General features: G+C 37.8%; 1 protein-coding gene across 8 annotated transcripts in view; it reads left to right on the top strand.

The window, feature by feature from the left end:
* LOC108706622 (teneurin-3) overlaps positions 1-23,829 on the top strand; it is a 507,440-nt gene that overhangs the window by 199,527 nt on the left and 284,084 nt on the right. The gene's annotated exons all lie outside the window — the stretch shown is intronic.

Here is a 23,829-nt window from a genome sequence, read left to right as displayed (position 1 = left end):
GCTTATGAGTGCTGGTTTTTTGAACAAAGACTACAAACCCTTATTGTGGGAGATCAAGACCAAGTGCAACAGTGCTCAAGGCTGAGAAAAAAAACAAATGAGAATAGTAGAATTAGAGGCAGTTGCAGTGCAGCAACAAATGCACCACATTATTGATAATAATAATACATAACTATTGTTTCACACCATGAATTGTTCTTTGTACCTTTATCAGAAAGGATCCTTAAAGGTCCCCTCTGATTTTGGGGGTGCAAACTCACTTTGTGAGCACCTTTGCCCTGCAGCACTTGGGTTACCAATTTGATTTTGGCCAAGGCACTACCGGCAAGGAGTTTGCATGCTTTATCCATATGGTGTGGGTTTTCTCTGGCAACTCCTACATTCCCAAATAATACAAACAGGTTCATTGGCTGCTGGGAAATCTGACCCCTGTGTAGGGACATTAGAATGTATGGGACTGATGTGAAAGGGGAACAGTCACTGGGTAAACCTTGATATAGAAATAAAGGATAATAATAACAACATATAAACAAATAGGCTTTGTGACAGTTAGCATTATAAAGTGGATACATTCCCAAATACATTCCCTCTCAGTTTTCTGGTAGAAGCAGTCCCTGTAGGCGTCCCAATGCTATTTCTTCATTAATTAGGCCTAAATGTGTGTGGACAAATTACGAATGTGTAATTATATAAGAAATTATTCACAACAGATGGTAATGGGCACCCACGCTTGCATCCCTGGTACAGGTAGATTTGAGAGAGGAGCCTGAGACGTGATGCTGGTGCTCGGGTGGGGCCCTGTCTAGGGAGAACAAGAGAATGTTTCTACGTCTCACAGATGGAATCCAGGCTTGTTTGTGACACAAGACAGATACTGCACTGCCAATCTGATAGGAAGCACATCAGCCTGCTACAAAGAGCGCATTATTGCCTAATAGCAGTTACATTCCAGACAGTTGGCACATTATCATTTCTCCTTTATTTAATTATATATATTTTAAAAATATGTATATTTTTTCACTTCCATTCCAGATCTCATAATATCCGGCTGTGGTTTATTGTCTAGCAGTCTGTAAGAGGTTACGTGTCCCAGGAGAAGCGAAGGCCTGTGCTTCTGAGTCCTGTAGAGATCAGAACTATAAAATCAAATAGAGAGTAAAGGGGGAGCACCTTCCCCTGATAGGAGGCAAATGGCCTGCAAGATCAAAATGGTAACAATTCCTGAACCAAAGAAAAAGGTGACCCCCTCATTCAGAGAATTCAGAGGTGCAACCTTTTCTTTGTTTTAAGAGATATTGGAATGAGAGATGCCACACTGATGTTACCCCTTTTTATCATCAACCACATGCATTTGCTTTTCTAAGATAGACTGGAGGAATGCTTTGCTCTCATCTATCATATAAAGAGAGAGAACTTTGTATAGACAGGACTGTTGCTAGGATTGTTCTCAGGGGATACTGGGAGCTGTAGTTGGAAGGTAGCCTGAGGACTGAAATTTCTACTGGCTTAGAATAAAGAATATTATGGCCTGTATGAGTTTTCATTACACTGATAGAAACAGTAGCTTCTTTTATATTTTCAAGCTTGCCAAGGAAATGGGGTATACTGTACAGTATATTTGACCTTGGGTCCTTCAATATAGAACCAAGGGTTTAAGGCATGCTGGAAGCTGTAGTTCTGCAGCATCTGGGAACCTAAGGTTTTGAAACATGACTTCTGGGGTTGCTTTGGCTGGGCTGAGCACTTGTGGGCAGATTTATCAAGTGAAAATTCGAATTTTTAAGTTCTTTTTATGGCCAAAACTGTCAGATTCAACTAGGGAATTGTTTAAAATTGTTTCAAGTTTTTTTAAAAATTCAAATTCAATTTTCTAGATTTATCATACTCTGGCACTTTAAGAACTCAAATTTAATTATTCACCACCTAAAACCTGCCGAATTGCTGTTTTGGTCAATGGGAGACGTCCTAGGATCAAGAGTTGTTTGCCGCCTTCCTGATTTTCATTTTTTTTGGAGAAAAAACTTGAATCGAGTTTTTGGGTCGATCCTATTCACTCGAATTTTGGAAATTCTATTTTTTTAATACATTTCGATTGGTTGAATTTTGAGTCCATGGGAGTTTTAAAAATTAAAAATTTCCACCCTTGATAAATCTGCCCTTTGGTATATTTAATAGAAAATAGCAAGAGTTCAACTTTTTTTAACACTAGGGGGCACATTTACTAAGCTCAAGTGAAGGATTCGAATGAAAAAAACTCAGAATTTCAAAGTATTTTTTTGGGTACTTCGACCATCGAATAGGCTACTACGACCTTCGATTCAAACTAAAAATCGTTCGACTATTCGACCATTCGACCATTCGATAGTCGAAGTACTGTCTCTTTAAAAATAACTTTGACTACAAAGTTTAAACTACCGAGGTACAATGTTAGCCTATGGGGACCTTCCCCATCACTTTTTTTGATGAAGAAAAATCCTTTGATCGATCGCTTTTTATCGTAGATTTTTCCTTTGATCGATCGATCGTAGGATTTGCGCTAAATCCTTCGAATTTGATATTCGAAGTCGTAGGATTTAAATTCGAGGTTCGAATTCAAGGGTTTTATTAACCCTCGATATTCGACCCTTAGAAAATGTGCCCCTAGGGGTGCTGTTAATAAAAGTTTGTATATTACCTCTAAAGTGCTCATCTATATTGCATCTCCAAATGAATCAGAATAGTCCAACATAACAAGCTATTTCTTGTTATTCTAATAAATTCAAAGAACAACTACTAATCCTAAAGAAGTTTTTTTACCCTAGATTTGGTGAATACCATGGCACCTTCACCATACCTCGAGCTGTAATATATTCCCATTTAAACAACCAGTTGTTAAGAGAAATAGAGAGAGCGATGTATAAATTAATTGTGCTCTTCTAAAGGAAAGCACCATGAACACGTATGGATCTTCTTCCCATAGCCCTGGGCACATTCAAGCTATTTCCAATACTATTAGGTGGCTAATGGCTGCATTGTGTCGCAGAACGATTCCATTTGCCTCCTTCTCTCTGGGAGCTAAATGGGTTAAGTCCATAAACGGTTTTAAGTAGTTATTAAGGGAGCTTGAAATTATAGCCTGAAACCCTTTCTAGGTTGCTAACTTTAAATAAAGCAGGATGTTGTGTTTAACAAAGCTAATATTGTTAACCTTCTCTAATTATTAAACACTTGTTTAATTTTAATCATCACTTAGAAAAAAAAAAGGGAAAAAAAGCGTGCCCTAGCGAAGGAGACAGCTGGTTAAGCTCTTAAAAGTTTCGATTCCCGCGATGGCAGGGGGGCAATACATCTTCTTAATTAAGTGAATCTTTGTTTAGGGAGACGCTTAAAGGCCAGTGTACTTAAATAAGGCTATTTAGATTTGTGATAAGGTCGATGGTAGACATAGAAATGAACAGTTTCAGACTATTATCCTACTGAGCAGCACCGGAGTATTATGGCATGGCAGTTACATCATACAGTAGCGCTAACATTTCCAATTAGCTGATTAATCCCATGATTGTCAGATACATCAACAAAACTATTAGGGACAGACAACGTGTTGAAATCACAGGCAAGCTTCTGGCAAACCAGCTGTTGCATTCTGGGTGTTGTAGTTCTTCCACAGCCAGCGTGACCTATAGGTTATAGGTCAAGCCTTTTGGTGTTGTTCTGTTGCCATTGGCACTGTAGTATGATGTGATGCCTGCTTGATGCCCATACATATTGGGGCAGATGTATCAAGGGTCAAAGTGAATCTTCTTATTCTGCACACTATTTGTTATCATATTGATTTTTATGGTTTATTGTGAAAACCAAATCAAATATTTCAAATCAAAAAGGGTTGAAGTGAAAATTCAAATTTGGAATTAGATTTTCGAATTTAAAAATAAGAATTTTTGAGTTTATTTTAGTGTAATTCGACCAGGGAATAGTTAAAATTCGATTTGAGTTTTAAAAAAAATCGAATTCAAATTTCGAAATTTATCATGTACTGGCCCTTTAAAAATTCAAATTCGAATATTCTTCACTTTAAACCTGCCGAATTGCTGTTTTAGCCTATAGGGGACGTCATGGAATAAATTTGGAGTTTTTTGGTGGCATCTTGAAAATCGAGTTTTTTTGGAGAAATTCGATTCGGGTTTGCGGGTTGATCCGATAAAAAAAATCATGTGGTCTAGTTATGCCAACGCTGGCATGGCTTCACCAGTATTATATTTATCTTTGTGCATTCATTTAAGGCACTCATTGCATATAAAGACATTTTCTTTTTCACCTCCTTCCAGCTTTGAAATGGGGGTCACTGACCCCATCTAAAAGCAAATGCTCTGTAAGGCTATAAAAGTATTGTTATTGCAACATTTAATTACTCATCTTTCTGTTCAGGCCACTTCTGTTCATATTCCAGTCTAATCAATGCATGGTTGCTACGGTAATTTGGACCCTAGCAACCAGATTGCTGAAATTGCAAACTGTTGAATAGAAAGTTAAATAACTCAAAACCCATAAATAATAAAAAATGAAAGCCAATTACAAATTGTATTAGAATATCACTATCTGAATCATAATAATGGTGGTGGCACACACTGTAACTAGGGGAGATTAGTCGCTCAGCGACAAATCAACTCTTCTTCGGGCGACTAATCTCACCAAAATGCCTTCTCGCCGACTAGAATGTGAATCGCTGGCGGGTGGCTCTCACGATCGCTTTGGCTTTCTGAAGTCGCCCGAAGTTTCCTTGTGAGGCATCTTCAGGCGACTTCGGAAAAACAATACGATCTGAGTGCCATCCCGCCTGCGATTAACATTGTAGCCGGCGGTAAGGCATTTCAGGGAGATTAGTCGCCCGAAGAAGAGCTGATTTGTTGCTAAGCGACTAATCTCCCCAAGTAGCAGCGTGTGCCACCACCTTTAAAGTTAATGGGCCCCTTTAATGGGCTAGTTCACCTTTCACTTTTACTGTGTTTTAGACAGTGGAATTCAAAGACAAGCTGCAACTGGGCTTTCAAATGTTAACAGTTATCATGTTGCAACCCTAGCAGCTAGGCAGCAGTCTATAAGTCAGATTGGAAAATGAATAGCAGAGGGCCTGACAGTTCCCTGGTCATGGTCACATCATTCCATAACTATGAAAAAAGATCATCAAAAAAAGGGCCTTAGAATATTACTGTGGTGAACTTCCCCTTTAATTCTTCTCTGTTTATACGTCTTGTCTAACCGCAAATTCATTCCTTTTCTTGTCACATTCCCTGTCTGCCGATTTCCATGCCAAGTTTGTGATACAGTAAGAGGAGCTCCCCCCACGGCCCAGATTTCTGGTCCTGCGTTTATTTTGTGCGCATGATGGATAGGGGCAGATTTGTCTTCTTCTCATTAAAAATGCAGCTGCCTGACCATTCCATCGCTGCTTTTAAGACTCGTTAAATGATAATGTTTGGTCTCTCTGCAATAAGGCTGCTGTTACGGCTACTTTTTAAATTGTTATAAAGCAATTAGGAGAAGAGACCTGCGGACTTCAATTTTAGCTCCTAGAGAGAATTTTTGCTCTTTGAGCTTGGGAAATGGTTTAACCCCCTAAGGCCTGGCAGAGTTAGGCATCTCGTGGCGAAGCCTGGAAATCATATCTGCAAAAGAAAATAAGCAAGACATTTTCACAGCGAGTTGTTAATTTTTCAAGCTTCGATAGGGGCTTTGAAATGTAAAACCTGACATATTTCATATCAAATATATTCAAAACAACCTATTATTTTGTTTAAGCGATACATAAATTACATTTACAGCAAGGTAAAAACAAGCAAGGCTTTAAAGGGGCTGTCTCTCCAATGATCAAAGTGAATGCGATGCAGTTTCCCCCCCATCCAACCTGTGATTAGTCTTATTTTCTATTGAGTGTATTGTTTGTGCTCTTGTAAAAATATGCCGTGGGGTTTTAGGGTCTGGCCACACGGGCAGATTCGGGGAGATTAGTCGCCAGGCGAAGCGCTCCGTGTGCCTGCCCCCAATCGATTTTCATTTTAGCCGGGGAAGGCAGTTCAGGGAGATTAATCGCCACGAAGAAGAGGAGATTTGTCGCCTGGTGACTAATCTCCCCGAATCTGCCCGTGTGGCCAGACACTAAGAATCCAATAGCTGAAAATGTATTAGATTGCACATCCCAAGTCTACATGTAGAAAGGTGAAAATGAACAGAATATGTGCAATCTGTGGAAATATCCCAAATATTCAGTTTTCATTACATTACGTGCAGGGTGCCTAGGGGCCATTGTTAGTGATGATGCAAGGTGTGGAGACAGGTTGAGCAAGTGTAAATTGCATGAGTGCAGTAGGAGGTTGCAGCACATGTAAGTTAATCATAATGGTAAGTCGTGTCACCTTATGATGCAATTTGTCGCATCGGAGCAGAATCTGCAAGCCACGGTGATGTAAATACCTGTAAGTCAGTGACAAGTGCTAGCTTCTGTTGCCGTGAGAAAACTGCTGTGTCCCTGGATGCTCTGTGTTCCAGTTTCAAAGTTGGGTCTCAGGGGCTTAAAGTGTGTGTGTGTGTGTGTGTGTGTGTGTGTGTGTGTGTGTGTGTGTGTATATATATATATATATATATATATATATATATATATATATATATATATATATATATATAGTGTATAGTATATATATATATACTACATTGTAAAGGCAGCACTCACAGGGCTTATGAATACAAAACCAATGTATTGTGCAAAACACTAACGTCCAGCCTTTCTCAGAGTTACATATTACATTATATACAATCCTTAAATACAAAGTGTTTGGCGGGAACCCTTCTAGAACCCCCACAGTGAGGTGGTACAGATCATCCTCTTGGCTTGCATTGATGACATGAACAGACCAACTGTGAAACAACACACACTTGTGCAAAAATAGCAATCAATAAAATATGTGCAAAATCGATGCAAATGATTATCGCATTAATACCTTGCATAAAAAAATAAAACTGAGTGAACGATGGGCATAACCATAAAATTATATTTTCGAATACGCTGTTGCAAGGCCATTGGCAAAAATCGTAACTTACCGAGTCTTTCAAAGTGTCACCTTAAGTGTCAGAGCGATACAATATTAATACTAAAGTGAACCCGTGCGGCTGTATTAAGAACCAATGACTCTGTGTTCAAATAGAATTACCGGCTAATCGCTATAAATCTAATGCTCCTAACCATCCTGCCTAGAATATATATATATATATATTTGTTTCTTTATTTATCAAAAGATTAAAACCATAGTCGCATGGATCGACGTTTCGGTCTGGATCTAAATTTTTTTAAACTGCGGTGTGCGCTGCTTACAACTGTGGATTTGATGTATGTGAAGCACTGCTGCAGCACCTGGTCCTGATTGCCTGGAAGGGAGTGCAGAGGCCTGCCTGGGTTTATATATATATATATATATATATATATATATATATATATATATATATATATATATATATATATATATATATATATATATATATATATATATATATATATATATATATATATATAAAATTCAGCCAAATTTACATGTTCAATGGAATTTTATTTTTATATGGCCATCTTATAGCAACCCCTAATTTGGTCCTTAAAGTAGAATGAAACCCTGCTCTGTGCCTTCTTCTGCAAAGGACCCCATACCTCCCTCAAACTGCGTCTAATTCCCTATCAGCTCCACCCTTTCTGGCAGCAATGTCTATTCCCAGGGTGTCCCGCATGCAGGGTGCTCAGGCACGGATTACCAAGAAGTAGCGTGCTCTTTGGAAGACATTTGGCTCCAGTTGGTTCTTTCTTTTACCTTTCATGCATCAGCAGCATTTTTTCTCTGCCTGATTTCATGCACATTCAGGGCGGATTTACATAGTGGGCACCCCTAGTCCCACTCCCATTCGTCGCTTTTCCCCTCCTCTTTATTTGTGCAAATTTTCATCATCTGGACTGGAGCAATGGGGATTGGCACATAGAAAATGTAATAAATGATTGTATCTCCAGCACTTCCCCAGTGTTTTTTGAACCAATGTGGGTGTGGTTTGGCAGCATGCCACCCCCCTGAAATCCTGCAGCCCTATGCCCGGGCCTTGGTGGCCTCTCCACAAATCCGGGCCTGTGCACATGTGCAGAGTGATATCCACCAGACTAGTGTCCTGTGCTCAACTGCAAGTGCAGGGATAATACCAATGTAACAAATGACAGAATTTTAGCTGCATTTCGTTGGTCTAAATAGAAATTAATAAAAGTTACGTTTTATTATTATTATTTTTTGTTCTGGGAATTCAACTAAGCAGGGTGGGAAGGTGCAATTATATGGGTCATACTTTTTTCTTTTTTCTTATCACTAAATAGAAATTAGTATAGCAGCTCTATGCCCTGACACAAGCTTAAGGCTAAACATATATATGCAGACTTAAGTTGGCCTTTAAATGTATGGAATATTAAAACTTATGGTACAGGGGCATTTGTTCTGCCCCCATATTTCTATTATGATGTCAATTGTTTTGTTTGAGGGGGTGGTTTCCATTCTATTGCATGTTACACGGTCCTGTCATAATCCTAACAGTAAGTGAAATGCTTGATTACCGCAGACAGCTTCTCTTGGAGCTCGACAGCGAGCCTTGTGTTCGTAACCTCATTTGAACCAGCTTTATAGCCAGTGATTACAAAATGTGGGTAACAGGACCGCAACTCACTGTCACTCTCCTGCACTTATCACAGGCTCCAAATACGTGCTCTTATTTTATTTGTAATACAGCAGACTTGTGTAACCCAATACATAGACATAGAATGAAATGCAGGCCATTTCCATAGTCTCAGGTTGTACATAGTTCAGTACATAGGGAATCACTTGCACTCGTGCATAAGGTGAAACATCTGCTCAGTGACAAGACAAAGGATTAAGATTTACCTGGTACATGATTCATGATTTTAATTTTTCTGTGCTGTTTGATGTGAGAAGATATCAGGTAGGTTCTCTGCAGCGCCTAAGCCCCAGCAGTTGGAATGGTCCCTATGTCCTGCCAAATAGGGATAAGGAGTTGCAGGGTGGAGCCATGTCAAGAGATGAAGTGGTCTCTTGGGATATTATCAGTGTTGGACTGGGAATACCAAGGGCCCACCCAAAAACCTTAGACCAGGGGCCCACCATAAAACCTTAGACCAGGGGCCCACTCTCAGTACTAATATTCTTCATCTACTCAATCAACCTCTATTCTCCTAGTCTGTTTTCTTTATACTTTTATCAATTATCCCATCTATTTAGCCTCTTTGTTCTCATAGAACTAGGGAATGGCCATGAAATAGACCATAGCAGCATAAGGGCCCACTGACACCTGGGCCCTCCGGGAGTTTTCCTGGTATTCCGGTGGGCCAGTCCGACATGGGATATTATATATATATATATATATATATATATATATATATATATATATATATATATATATATATATATGTATGTATACTAACATGATTTCTACTGGGTAAAGCAGCCTGCGGCTTCCACTTCCAGGTTCTCCCTGCCTGAGCCAACCAAGCATCTCCCTTTTTTTTTAAAAAAAAAAATCTTCTAAACATCCTGGAAGCCACTGTTTTCACATTAACCTTCCACAATGACAGTCCAATAATTATTTATGTATGTGCAAAAGCACTTGCATTGAAAGCCTGTTGAGAGATGCTGGGAAGTGTAGTTCAGCATCAGCTGGAGAACCGCAAGCTGCTACCGACAAAAGGCCATGCCGAGCATACATATCCTCCCATAAATCTTTAATAGTATCATTTGCAATGAAGTGTTTTTCAGGACTGTGCTTATAAAAATACAGTATATCTCACATAGCTCAGTCCCTAGACAGCCCGAGAACTAACTGTGCATGTTATACCAGCATTAAAGGAACAGGAGCATATATATATATATAAAATCCTCATCAATAAATTATAACATTTTCAGAGCTTTAACTGGAATTCTCTATATACTAAGGAAATCGGACTACCATAGACAATGTTATATTATATATATTAAATGTTACAACTTGGAATTTCCATGTATAAATACATTGTATTATTGTGTTGCCATTGGGCCCAGCCTCGTTCAATCCAGTAAAGCAAATTCCAACTGTATCCAATTTCTTATGTATCATTTAAATAATGGCATAGACACAGTGGGGCTCATTTACAGGCACTGGGTGAACTAAATTTGCACCTGGGCAGTAACCCATTGCAACCAATCAGTGACTGGCCTTTTCAGCAACATGCAGGTAAAACAATGAAAGCAAACTTTGATGGATTTCTTTGGGTTACTGCCCAGGTGCAAATGTGTCCAGTGTTCAGAAATGAGCCCCAATCACCATTCTTGCACAAGTTGTATTAGGAATGGTAATAAAAATGTAACTGCATGGAATATTCGGTTTAGTTACTTTTGTAGGAAAATGGGTGAAGCACTTCTAAATGCACCTTCCTTGGAAGCATTAACTGCTTTCAAACTTGTTCCCTGTGACTTTTATGAAAAGTAGTAAATGGTGCAACGTTTAGCACCCCACAGCAACCAACCAGCAGGTAACAAACAACCAAGTACGTGACTTAGTATAAAAATCGAATGCAAGAGCACATGTCATATATTTAACTATGGATGAAGCACAGGTGATAGTGCTTAAAAGGATTCTGTCATCGGAAAACATGTTTTTTTCAAAATGCATCAGTTAATAGTGCTACTCCAGCAGAATTCTGCACTGAAATCCATTTCTCAAAAGAGCAAACAGATTTTTTTATATTCAATTTTGAAATCTGACATGGGGCTAGACATATTGTCAATTTCCCAGCTGCCCCCAGTCATGTGACTTGTGCCTGCACTTTAGGAGAGAAATGCTTTCTGGCAGGCTGCTGTTTTTCCTTCTCAATGTAACTGAATGTGTCTCAGTGGGACATGGGTTTTTACTATTGAGTGTTGTTCTTAGATCTACCGGGCAGCTGTTATGTTGTGTTAGTGAGATGTTATCTTGTTATCTTCCCATTTTTTTTTTTTTGGCTGCTGGGGGGAAAAGGGAGGGGGTGATATCACTCTAACTTGCAGTACAGCATTAAAGAGTGATTGAAGTTTATCAGAGCACAAGTCACATGACTGGGGGCAGCTGGGAAACTGACAATATGTCTAGCCCCATGTCAGATTTCAAAATTGAATATAAAAAAATCTGTTTGGTCTTTTGAGAAATGGATTTCAGTGCAGAATTCTCCTGGAGCAGCACTATTAACTGATTCATTTTGAAAACATTTTTTTCCCCCATGACAGTATCCCTTTAAGAAATAAAGTAAAGCCCCTGAAGGACAAAATGCCTTAACTGCTTGTGTTCTTGCCCAGTGCTGCTGAACTACATTCCACACAAACTACATCCCACAAACGTTGAATACTTATGAATTTCTTGCCTGTCCCTGCTTCTCTTTGCAGGAAAGAATGTGTCACAGTTCCCTTATAATTAGTCCACAGGCAATAATAGGCCAGGTGACTTAGGACCGGGTCATTACTGTACCAGCACTGTTACTTCATTTCCATAGTCCCCAGCTCAGATATTCCTAATAAGCCCAGAGCATGCTCACTATCACCTGTCATATAAATCATTGGAAAGCAAGATAAATGTATTTATTTGGAAGACACTGATGGAAAGGGATTTCAGAGCAAGACTAAAGCTTATACTCCCATCCCCAGTTTTTTTCACGGTTCTGTCAGATGTAACAGATGACAATGGAGCTTATGACTTGCTTCAAGTTATTTTTAATTCCAATTAATCATTTCCAAGAAATATATTTGTGATTTTGATTTAGAACTTGATTCCACATCAGTGTCATTGAGCAAATAGTGTACTGGATATTCTATGGTATTCCGATGATTCTTACCTTCCTTTAAAGGGGAACTAAAGTCTAAAATAGAATAATGCTAGAAATGCTGTATTTTGTATACTAAGGGGCAGATTTATTAAAGGTCGAGGTGAATTTTCGAATGAAAAAAAAAAATCAAATTTTGAGCTATTTTTTCTGTACGTCGACTAGGGAATAGTCCAAATTCGATTCGAATTTGAAAAAAATTCAAAAATTGGAATATCGAAATTTATCATGTACTGTCTCTTTAAAAGTTCAACTTCGACCATTCACCACTTAAAACCTGCCGAATTAATGTTTTAGAACTTATTTGGAGTCTTTTGTTGGACTTTGAAAAATCAAAGTTTTTTTGGGGAATCTAATTCGATCGAATGTGCTAGTCCTTCGATTTGTACAATTCAAATTTGGCAGAATATGGCCCTACGAATATGGCCCTCACGAAACGCGTTAGGTCTTCATGTCCTAATAAATTTTTCTACTTTTTATATTTGCCTCTTTATTTTTGGAGATCCTCACATCCTTTGGATACAGTGTTTTAGAATATAGCCCTATTCAATCAAAAATGGACCTATTCAACCAAAAAAAACCTTTGACTTAATTTTGGTTGGTCTTTTTGAATTCGAATTTCAAAGTGTTTTTCAATTCCAAATGTGACCCTTGATAAATATGTCCCATAGTATAAACATGAACGTACTGCATCAGAAGCCTAATTAAACAAATGATTTATGCTTTCAAAGTTGGCCGCAGGGAGTCATCATCTTGTTACTTTGTTAAACATCTTTGCAAGACCAAGGGGCCCATTTACTAAGGGTCGAAGTGAATTTTCTAATTCAAAAACGTTGAATTTCGAAGTAATTTTTTTGGGTACTTCGACCATCGAATAGGCCAAATTCGACTTCGACTTAGATTCAAATTGGAAAAAACGTTGAATATTCGACCATTCAAAAATCAGAGTACTGTCTCTTTAAAAAACTTAGACTTTGACACTTCGCCACCTTAAACTGCCAAATTGCTATGTTAGCCTATAGGGAACTGCTAGAACCTATAGCCAACATTTGGCTAAGTTTTTAGAAGTAGAAGTTTTTTTTTTTGAAAATCGTTCGATCGATTAAATCGTTCAAATCGAAGGATTCGAATATGGCCATATTCGATCGAAGGATTTCATCGATCAAATGATTTTACTTCGATCGAATATGGCCATATTCAAATAAAAAAACTCCAACTTCGACTTTGAATGTCGAACTACTGCAATTCGATGGTCAAATTTAGAAGTTTTTTTCACCTCGAAATTCGACCCTTAGTAAATGTGCCCCCAAGACTACACACATGCTCAGTGTGGTCTGGGCTTTAGTTGGGAGGTTAAGCTTAGGAATCGTCAAAAATTATCAAAACAGCACAAGTCAAATAATATCTGCCATCGAAGCTGAAATAGCAAGACTGATTAATAATCAGAATATTCAGACTGCACTGGGTCTGCAGATACAAATCAAAACACGGTCGCCGGCTGCTCTACAGGGAAACAAGCAAAGCTGCTCAAGTTCTGGGAAGTAAGGTGGGGAGTATGAAAATGTGATAATTTCCCTCATCCGTAGTTTGGGACCGTCTGAAGTTTCCTATCCTCAGCAGTCAGAGCAAGTAAAACGAAGAGGGAATTTCACTGCATACATTAGGTTTTTTATAAAAACGTTGCACATTTTTTAATTAAAGTATATTGAAGATATTTATTTTTCATTAAAGAAAATAAATTATGATAATTTTTTTGCCTCTTTAACATCCATTAGCAATATATATATATATATATATATATATATATATATATATATATATATATATATATATATATATATATATATATAAACTTCTTTAATTTATGAGCCCAGAGATTGTGAATAATAATCACTTTTCCAAGCTGATAGATTTCTATAGTGTTACATTTTGGTTGGGCTGTTCTTCCTCTGGCCCTATGGCCACCCATGGGTTATCAGCTGCACATCTGGAGCCTAAAGGCAGAACGCTAGTGAATGTTACAAGGCACTTTCTAATGAATATTTATTCTAAGTCCAAATATTTATTCAAAGTCCAAATTTCCATTGGGAAATTGAATGCTGTGGATTAAATAACCTTCTCATCTGTGGTTTACTTTTAAAGTGATTCCGACACCTTCATTAGGGCGTGAGATCTGAAAGCATTTTGTCTAATAAACTGCTAAAGGAGCTTTCAGCTGCATTTTCAAGTGTTATTATAAATGTCATTTACCGAATGCTTCCATATATATCACTGTTCCTGTATCACAGGAAGGCTTTTAAAATGATTTGCATCCCTTCTGCATAGTCACTCCTATGAGGTTGAGTAGGTTGTAGTTGCCCTTTTCAAGGGAAACTTTATCAGGGAAGCTACCTTGGCTCTACTAGAACGGGAGCGTAGATAAATGTACAAAGGATTATATATGTTATTTTTAATATCAATTTTAGCATTGTTCAACTTTTCCAGATCTATCTTTGAGTTTTACGTGTGCATGTGCGACTGCTCACATTTTTCTTTTTTTAATAGTTAAATGGTAAATAAAAAGTAGCAGAATGATACATTGAAAATATAACATTTGATTTCTAGCTTCAATGCCTGTGTCTTTTGGTTGTTTTTGTTGATTTCTTTTTTTTTTTGTTTCTATCCCCTACTCTCCCTCCAAAACATCCCTCCTCTTCCCCTCTCCCTTTCAATCCCCTTTACAATGTGGTGTCTGTTGTTATACAAAGATTAAAAACTTAATAACATTTCAGTTTAAAGAAAAAAAGTACCAGAAATTCATAATAAATTAATATCAATTGTTCATGTTGTATGATCATATTTTTAGGCTGCCGACATTACTTTAACTACATTATGATAAGGGAAGTAAATACAATCCAGTCCAGTGGAAGGCAATGTAGTTATTAAAATATAATGACTTAACCACGGTTCTTAAAGGAATTGTTCAGTGTAAAAATAAAAACTGGGTAAATAGATAGGCAGTGCAAAATAAAAAATGTTTCTAGTATAGTTAGTTAGCCAAAAATGTAATGTATAAAGGCTGGAGTGATTTGATGTATAACATGTCAGTCAGAACCCAACTTCCTGCTTTTCAGCTCTCTTGGTTTACACTGACTGGTTACCCTGGTTACCAGCAGTAACCAATCAGAGACTTGAGGGGGGGCCACATGGGTCATTTCTGTTGCTTTTAAATCTGAGCTGAATGCTGAGGATCAATTGCAAACTCACTGAACAGAAATGTACCATGTGGCCCCCCTTCAAGTCGCTGACTAACTCAGAGTTATAGAGCTGAAAAGCAGGAAGTTGGATTCTGGCTGTTTTATTAGACATCTGTTCACTCCAGCCTTTATATATTACATATTTGGCTAACTAACTATATTAGAAACATTTTTTATTTTGCACAGCCTATCTATTTACACAGATTTTATTTTCACACTGAACTATTCCTTTAAATACAGTCTGATTATTCCAGAAATAATGTGTGGGACCAATTGCCTCATTCTTAAATATTTAGAACAGAGCCCTCTGATAGGTTAACGCTGAGCTCAGTTAGAAAGTAATGACTAAAACACTATTCTTAGCCTCGGCTGATTATTATCCCAGAAAGAGTCAAAGTATCGAATGTTTTCCTTCTTAAAAATTTGAGAAACGGTGCTCTAATTGGTTTTGTAGGTTTAAACAGACTGAACGTATCAATCAAACAAAGAATTCAACTTTAGTTGAGACGTGTGCTTTGGTAAAAAAAGAGAATTCCACACCTCAGAGGCAATGTTCTCTCTTTGTGAACCTGAACTCCCAGCAGAGGGGCATTTATAATAACTATAATGTTACAGAATTTAGAATATAACAATCTTCTCATTATGCTTAAAAATGTTATCGAATGAACTGTTTAATGAATGCGAATAAAAAAAAAAAAGTTTCTGTTTGACTCCATTTGGCCCCTTTTTTCAGAAAATAAAAACTTTATTGTCATTTAATGAAATCCCTAAAATAAGTCATTTGCATTTGTCAGAAAATAAATACATAAGTGAAGAATGTGGATTTTATTGTTATTCAAGATAGTGACATAAATCTGCAGCGAATACAGACAGGAGACATCGACATCTTTGCTCGGTTGAGAAAATTGGTTGTTACCTTATTTCTGTTTTCAGGAGAAACGCGGTTTCCTCTAAATGAGATTTTGGAATTTGCTTTGTTATTATGAATGATGGACGTCATGTAGAACTTTATTAATAATTATATCTGCTCAATGTGAAAACCGTTCTCCGGTTCGGATGCATTTATTTGGATTGGATTTTAGGAAATGCCTTAATCTTGATATACTCCCCTTCTCTACAAGCTGTTGGGGGGAAGTTAATGAAATGATTAAATGGGTATTTGCCAAGGTCACATCATGGCTTTGTGCAAAAGTTTCTATTTCTATGATATTTGCACTCTTCTCCTAGAGGAGGGAACAAGGGAAGCCGCACCATTTATTAAAGAGGACTTTTAAGCTATGTATAGCTTCATGTAAATTTGCTCAGAGTATTCTTCTGAACATGTATGCAATATACAATAAATCATTTATTTCATGTTAATACATTGTCGGACTGGCCCACCGGGATACCAGGAAAATTCCCAGTGGGCCCAGGTGTCAGTGGGCCCTCATGCTGCTAAACTTTTGGTCTATTTCATGGCCATTCCCTATTTTTATGAGAACAAAGGGGCTAAATATATGGAATAATTGATTATAGTATAAATAGAACAGACTAGGAGAATAGAGGTTGATTGAGGAGATGAAGAATAATAGTACTGAGAGTGGGCCCCTGGTCTAAGGTTTTTGGGTGGGCCCCTGGTGTCCCAGTCCGACACTGTGTTAATAGCAGTTTTTTCATCATGAATATGGAATCTGAATGGGCTGAGAGAGGGTTGAGAGAACTGATCAATTAAGGGGCATATTTATCAAAGTTCGAAGGTCGAAGTTAAAAAAACGTTGAACTTCAAATTCAAAAAGACCAACTGAATGGAGGTCGAAGGTTTTTTTGGGGTCGAAGTGGGCCGAATTCAGCCTACTTCGAATCGTATGATCGCACTTCGAAACGTATGATCGTACATCGATCATACTTAGATTCAAAGTTTTTTTTACTTCGACCTCAATCTCCCAAACTCCCCCAATTGCCTCCATACAGGTTCTAGTAGGTCCCCCATAGGCTAAAACAGCACTTAGGTGGCGAACGGTCGAAGTTTTAAAGAGTTTTTTCAAATTCGAATCAAAGTTGGACTATTCCCTAGTCGAAGTACACAAAAAATATCTCGAAATTCAAAGTGTCAGGAGATGCTTCCTGCTTCAGTAAAATAACATTTTGCCATTCTCTGCCTGGCCTTCACCTGGTGCCAAATAGCAGGGAGTACTCAGGTTACTCATTTGTGATATTAGCTGTGTAAAAACTGATAATATCATGAAATATAAAAAATAATGTAAACTGCAACTCAGAAGAGCAATTTTACATTGTTACGTAGTAAGGTATATGCCCCATCAAAACCATAAAAGTTGCTGAATATAGAACATATTTTAGATTTACTCTGTCAAGGTAAGCAACATGGCAGCTTCAGCTCATGTACAAATTGAAAATATGCACATTAAATTGCATGTATCTTTCTCTTTGGAGAAATTACATCTATTCTACTGGAAAGAGGTTTCCATGTGGCTTATTAAATTGACATCAGAACTTAGAACATATTAGATAATTTAGCATAATAGGGATTTTCCTTTTATTGTCATATGGTGAAGCAATTAACTGATATTCTGAAAGCAATATTAAAAAATGAGTTACCCAAGCAGCTTATAAACGGTTGATTTCCTGAAACATTACAAGAATAACCACAGTTTAGGTTTCAGAAGGTATTATTCGACTTAAACTAAGGAGCTCTCCAGAGCTGCGCATGGCTTTGCTATATTGAATAAGTTCAATAAAATAATGATTTTTAATCCAAAGAGCTGGTGTTTAAAGCGCCTTCCAGAAGGAACCACCATTTCATTCAACTGTGTTTTTGAAAGTGCTCTTGTATTCAGCTAATACAAACTGTTATTATGTCAACACAGCACTCGGCCGATAATTTGAGCCTTTGTTGTGGTACATGGGAGTAAATACTGTATACATACATTGGCACCATATTACGTGATAAGTGTGATTAAAAATTGCAGGCTGATCTGAATGAAAGGGAATCTTTTTTTTGTGCCATATTTATGAAAGGTGCATACTTTTAAATCGACGACCTGCCCGTTGCATTTGGAAATGGAATCACTGGCAGCTACTGGAGAAGTAACACAAAGATGGGAGAATTTGATGTTTCTCTTGAATGTAATAAAACAGCGGCTGAGGTTAAGTTGGCCATGCACATACCAGTAAAATAGTTCGCTGACATTTTCGTAATGTATATCCTGGCTGCTGTCGTACCATGGATATTGGTTGGTTTGCTTATTTCATGTGTTGAGGTGCCACCATGTTGGCCAATGGATGGTGCATTTGCAGATGAAGTAAAGAGGAGCTACAGTTTCAGTGTCTGCTGTTGACACAGACAAACAGAACAAAATAAAGGTGGCCATACCCTGATGACCCTTTACATGGTACCTGTTGATTCATCCTCCGGCTGGTTAGATACTGCAGGGATTGATGCATGTATGGCCACCTCTACAATAAAATACATTCAATTCGCAGAACAGCCGCACAATTTCCAGACGTGTTAGAATTACTTGTTGTTACTTTTTTATTAATCTGGGGTGGAATATTTAGGTACAGAATAAAACCCCTTACCTATAACAATATATGCACCTTGACAAGTGAAAAGTCCCAAGAACTTTTTGGAAATTTTCCATTGTTATTTAGGTATGCCTCTTCTTTCTGTAAAAAAGCAGCAGATCTGTCATGCTTTATGATGATATCCCAACTCCCCATGAGATACCTGGAGGGTGCTGGCATACCTGGGGACATTTTAAATCACACATATCCATACCCCCATAGCGACTGTCCTGCTAAAGTAGGCTAATTATCATATATAGGGTGGTTGCATACGCCTGAGCCATAGTGGTAACATTCCAAAGTCTTGAAGAAAAGTGTAGGAACTAAGTAATTATAGTGAAAGAGAGCGAGAGACAGAAGGAGACTTTATTACCAGGCTTCATTGAAAGCCCATCAGAAATCAAAGAAGATATATCCAAATAGATGAGAATATTATCTACCTATGGCTATGGCAGTGAGGGAGCTTAATGAATCCAGTACTACTAATATATCAAAAAAGACAGCATAATGGTTATGACAGAGAGCTCAGCTCCCAGCATTTGCATTGTTATGTCCTCGTGTATATAAAATATTACCTTTTCCTGGGAGGGAACATTGAGAGGTTTTGGAGCAGTACGGCAGGCATGTACTCTACATAACAGCCCCAGCCTTTCCTGCTGCTCATAGCTGGAGTATAATTTCCTATGCAAAGAGCTTATGGAAGCATTTTGAACTTATCAGGCCAGCAATAGGCTGCATATAAATTCCAAGCCTGGGTAAGTCGCTCAGTGAGTCAGTATTGTAAATGTTATTGGAATTTATTATTGGTATTATCAAACACCGCAGTACACTCTTAATCCCTTTGTCGCACAGTAGGTCATTACTGAAATTGATTCTGACACTCTCTTGAATCTGCAAAAAGGTTAGAAAATGTCCATCCAACAAAGTTCAGGCTATTTCTAAATCAACTATATCAAAGTGCTTGTGCCTTTTTTTTTCCCCTTTTCAGACTCATGTATGCACCGTTTAATATTCCATCAAGTAATTGAATCTTTTATTATTCATTTCTAAAGTATTTAATATTAGGTTTTCAAATAGTGCTCTTTATCTAGATGCCCCGCTTAGCCAGATTTTTTTTCTTTTGCCTTTATTTTAAGATCCTGTTAAAGTGTGCCCATGGGTCTGTAGATATGCACTTACCTGGACTTAATTGAGGAGATGCATTTTCTATTTTAACTGCCTTTCCCAGCCATCATTTCTATTCTTTCTTGCAAAATGTCCATTTTCATGCATTAGGGGGGGTGCTGTTTTGGAACATGTAGTTAATTCTATTAACTATTTTTTTTTTCAAGTTAAAGGGCAACCAAAGCCCAGATTATAGTGGTTTGATTTTGGCTGTAGGGCTGCTGGGGCACCTTGCAATGAGTGGATCATATGGGGGAGGGGGGCTCAATTCATGGGCCAATAAGCTGCTGACCCTATCAGGAAGAGCAGAATTTCCCATGATGCAGCCTTTCTACTCCAAGTTCTGAGTGTAGTGTAGTAAATGTGCATTATTGCTTGCACATGCGCCACAGTACTTTTGAGGTGTAGGAATGCTGAGCATGGATATGTTGTTTTGACTTCCCAGTAAATTCTCAGCAATCTTGGTCACAGAGTTTCTAAACCAGCCAAACACAAAACAACTCCCCTAGGGCATGTTAAACCTTTGGTCCATTCCCTTTATTGGTTAGATTGTGCTTGATTACACGCCAGCTCACAGCCAGTGCAAAGAAATGTCATAAACTGTCAGAGTGATATACTGTTGCAGCAATGGCTGATTTTCTATCTAATCCATGTCATATAAGAAACGAGTCAAGAAATTGAAAGGCTAGAAAGGCTTATGAAGGTCAGTAGTGTTGGCTTGTATGGACTTCACATGGACAGCACTGTATGGCTATGTTTTGCCATGTCTCTTACATATACAAGTGCATAAACCTATTTCTTTAACAGGCACAAGAGTTATTTTCTGGATTAGAGAGACAAGAAACATCATAGAATCTTGTATGTGTGTATCAGTGTATCTGTGTGTGTGACCTCCCCATGGCCGTATCGACTGGATCCTGGAGTTGAGATTTTACCACTGAGCCACTGTGGACATTAGTTATTCATTGGTCAGTGTCCATATTGATCAAATGATTGGACACCTCTGCTCATTTTAAATTAAACAGAGGGGAGGGACAGCATTTATTTGAGTGGACTTTAAAACTGATCAATGAATCTGAAAACAATAATAGTAACTGGGAGAAAATAAAGGTGCCGAGTTCAAATGCTGCAACTTGTTAAGGGACATCATGCATTCCTTCAGTCTCGTGAGTATTTGACTGCCCGGGGGAGCACTATGTCTACAATAAGCAATATAGCAATCCAACACTTACTGATAATTAAAAATAATTGATTTCTGTGCTGAAGAACCTCTTATATGCTCATATTATATGCTAATATATGCTGTTATATTCCCTACTGAACAGATAATAAAGTAACATTACCCCATGTATCTTGTATATCCTTATAACTACAAAGTTTTGTTTAATGGGTGATTATAGGGATTGTGTTGCATGACCTAAAATCATGTATAAGGAGAAGTACACACCCCTATAAAAATGCAAATATCTATGGAAACATTTGTAATATTTTGACCAAGGAATGGCAGAATAAAATCCTAGAATAGTGAGTAACATCTTCATAGAACTAGAAACATAAAGCAAAAAGATAAAATAATTCTTCATGCAACTTCTAACGGTTCCAGGGATTAAATAAAAACAAAGGCATAGTGCCCTTTAAAAGTTAGTATTCTATTTGAGATGTTGAGCCTGGGTATATTTGATGGTTGGCAGACTGGGATTTTTTCCCTCTCTCAGAAGGTCCGCTGTTACTTATAAGAGTCCTTATTAAGAGATAAGAAATTCCCCAGGGCAAAACAAACCAGCCAGATCTTGAGTCTTCCAATGTATTTCTTTCTGTCTGCGGCCAATTCACAGGAGAGCAAATGTAAATGTATAGAAAGGGGAATAATTCTCTGTATTATTGTATTTGGAGTGTGTGTCTATGATCATTACATGGAAATTCATCCTGTGCTTCTGTGGATTCGGCTTCTCTATCTTAACCTATAAATTGCAGCCTTACCTTTCTGCGCTATCACAAATAAGTGTATAAATCTAGCACAAAGGATAAAAAGCAGAGTTATGGTACCGAGTGTGCCCTTAACATGAGGCACTGAACCATTATAAAATACATTTCAACTCGGGCTGTGTATCTTCGCTTTGCCTTATAAAAATGCTGATAGAAAAAATACTGTAGCTTAAACAATTTGTGTGCTTTCATTAAAGAAATTAGAGCGTACGCTTATGGGACAGACGCGGTCATTAACATTCTGATGGCATATGCAGATAATATTGCATTGGTCTATAGTTATGATACTTTATATAATGGCAGCACTTTCCAGTGACATCATTCATATGAGCCCCTGCCCCAGTGGAGTTCCCTAACACATAGTTATGAAGTCATTATGTAACATTTAATAATATTAGCAACTGTCTGCGGATGTAAAAATACCTGCCCTGTATAAGGCTTACTTTGAGGCTGCATAATGCAGCTTCTCATATAGAACAAACTATTTTCCAAAGGGAGTAGACCCTGATATGACTGTATCTCTCTAACAGCGCAGATGACCTTTGTCTTTGACATTCTACCTGCTTGTTTTGGTGGTAAATGTCACAGATTGAGATGTTACTGCAATCTCTTGGATTTCCTTCCCCAAGCTCTTCGTATGTTCAAGGTTGCATCTTTTTTTATCTTTGCATTTAAAAATGACTTCTCATCATATACCTGGATCAAATATCTCTAGCGCATTTACTGTAAAATTGTAATTGTGCCCATGATGGGAAAACATACCCAACTAATATCCAACCATAATGATATTCCTTTGCAGCTGCTGTTGTTGAAAGGGCCTGAAACAGGAAGATTCTGGGAAAGATAAACTGCTCTGCTTTAGATGATATCTGATTGTGCTGCATTATAATTTTAGTTAAATGGGAAATAGATATTTAGTAATTATACTGTAGGCTGAGTTAGTATTTTTATTTCATAATTAAAATAGAAAGTGTTTGTAGAACATTCCTCGGCCTGTTTAGTCTGTGTGCACGGTATGGACTTGGACTGTGAACTCCACTGGACTAGCTGAGTTAGGAAATGTAGGGGGGAAGGAGGGTAGCCCCAAAAAAAATTTTCAATCTTTTTCAGCCTATCACCCATAAAAAAAGAAAAAACGCCAGCGTTTTTTGGGACTTAGAAATTTTTTTATCTTTTTTTGAAGCAATCCCTATCTACTCTATTGCACTTCGCCTGGTCTGAGGTGGCGAAGGACGTCTGGTGTAAAAGGTAGCGTGCAGAAAAATTAGTGCGTCAGTGAATTTGTGTAGTTACGTCCGTTGCGCAAATTCGCCAGGCGTAAGGGTGCGAAGTAATACTAGCGAATTTACGCCAGTGTCCGTTAGTGAATCGGCGAATTAACGAAAATACGCTACGCTAGCGAATTAACGCTAGCGTTAGGCGATTCGTCCTTTAGTGAATTTGCCCCATAGACTCTTATTTTATTGCAATAATCAAAAATTTAAAAAATGAATGTATTTCTCTCTTTAGTAATAAAACAATACCTTGTACTTGATCCAAACTAGGGTCTAATTAATCCTTGTTAGAAGCAGAACCAGCCTATTGGTTTGTTTATTTTTACGTGATTTTTTGTAGACTTAAGGCATGAAGATCCAAATTATTGAAAGATCCATTATCTGGAAAAGCCCTGGTCCTGAGCATTCTGAATAACAGGTCCCATGCCTATATTATGATTTCTGGGCTTATTTACCCTGTAACACTCACCCAAATCATCAAGTATTTGCTTTCATTTTCAAACTGTAATAACCTGATCCAAATGAATTGCTTACCAGTTGCTATGGGTAACTGCACTGGTGTAATTTAGTTTCATCTGCATCTCCATATTCTTTAAATGTGACAAAAAAACCCTATTCAATTAGCCATATGGCAGCCCTACAATATATACAGTGGCATAGTACATTTCTTTGTAACGCAGAAATGTGACTTCAAGGAAAAGCCCCAAGGGTAAATTAT

The sequence above is a fragment of the Xenopus laevis genome, chromosome 1S (assembly GCF_017654675.1).
Source record: "Xenopus laevis strain J_2021 chromosome 1S, Xenopus_laevis_v10.1, whole genome shotgun sequence".
Taxonomy (NCBI): domain Eukaryota; kingdom Metazoa; phylum Chordata; class Amphibia; order Anura; family Pipidae; genus Xenopus; species Xenopus laevis.
This window is presented reverse-complemented; position numbering and strand designations above follow the sequence as displayed.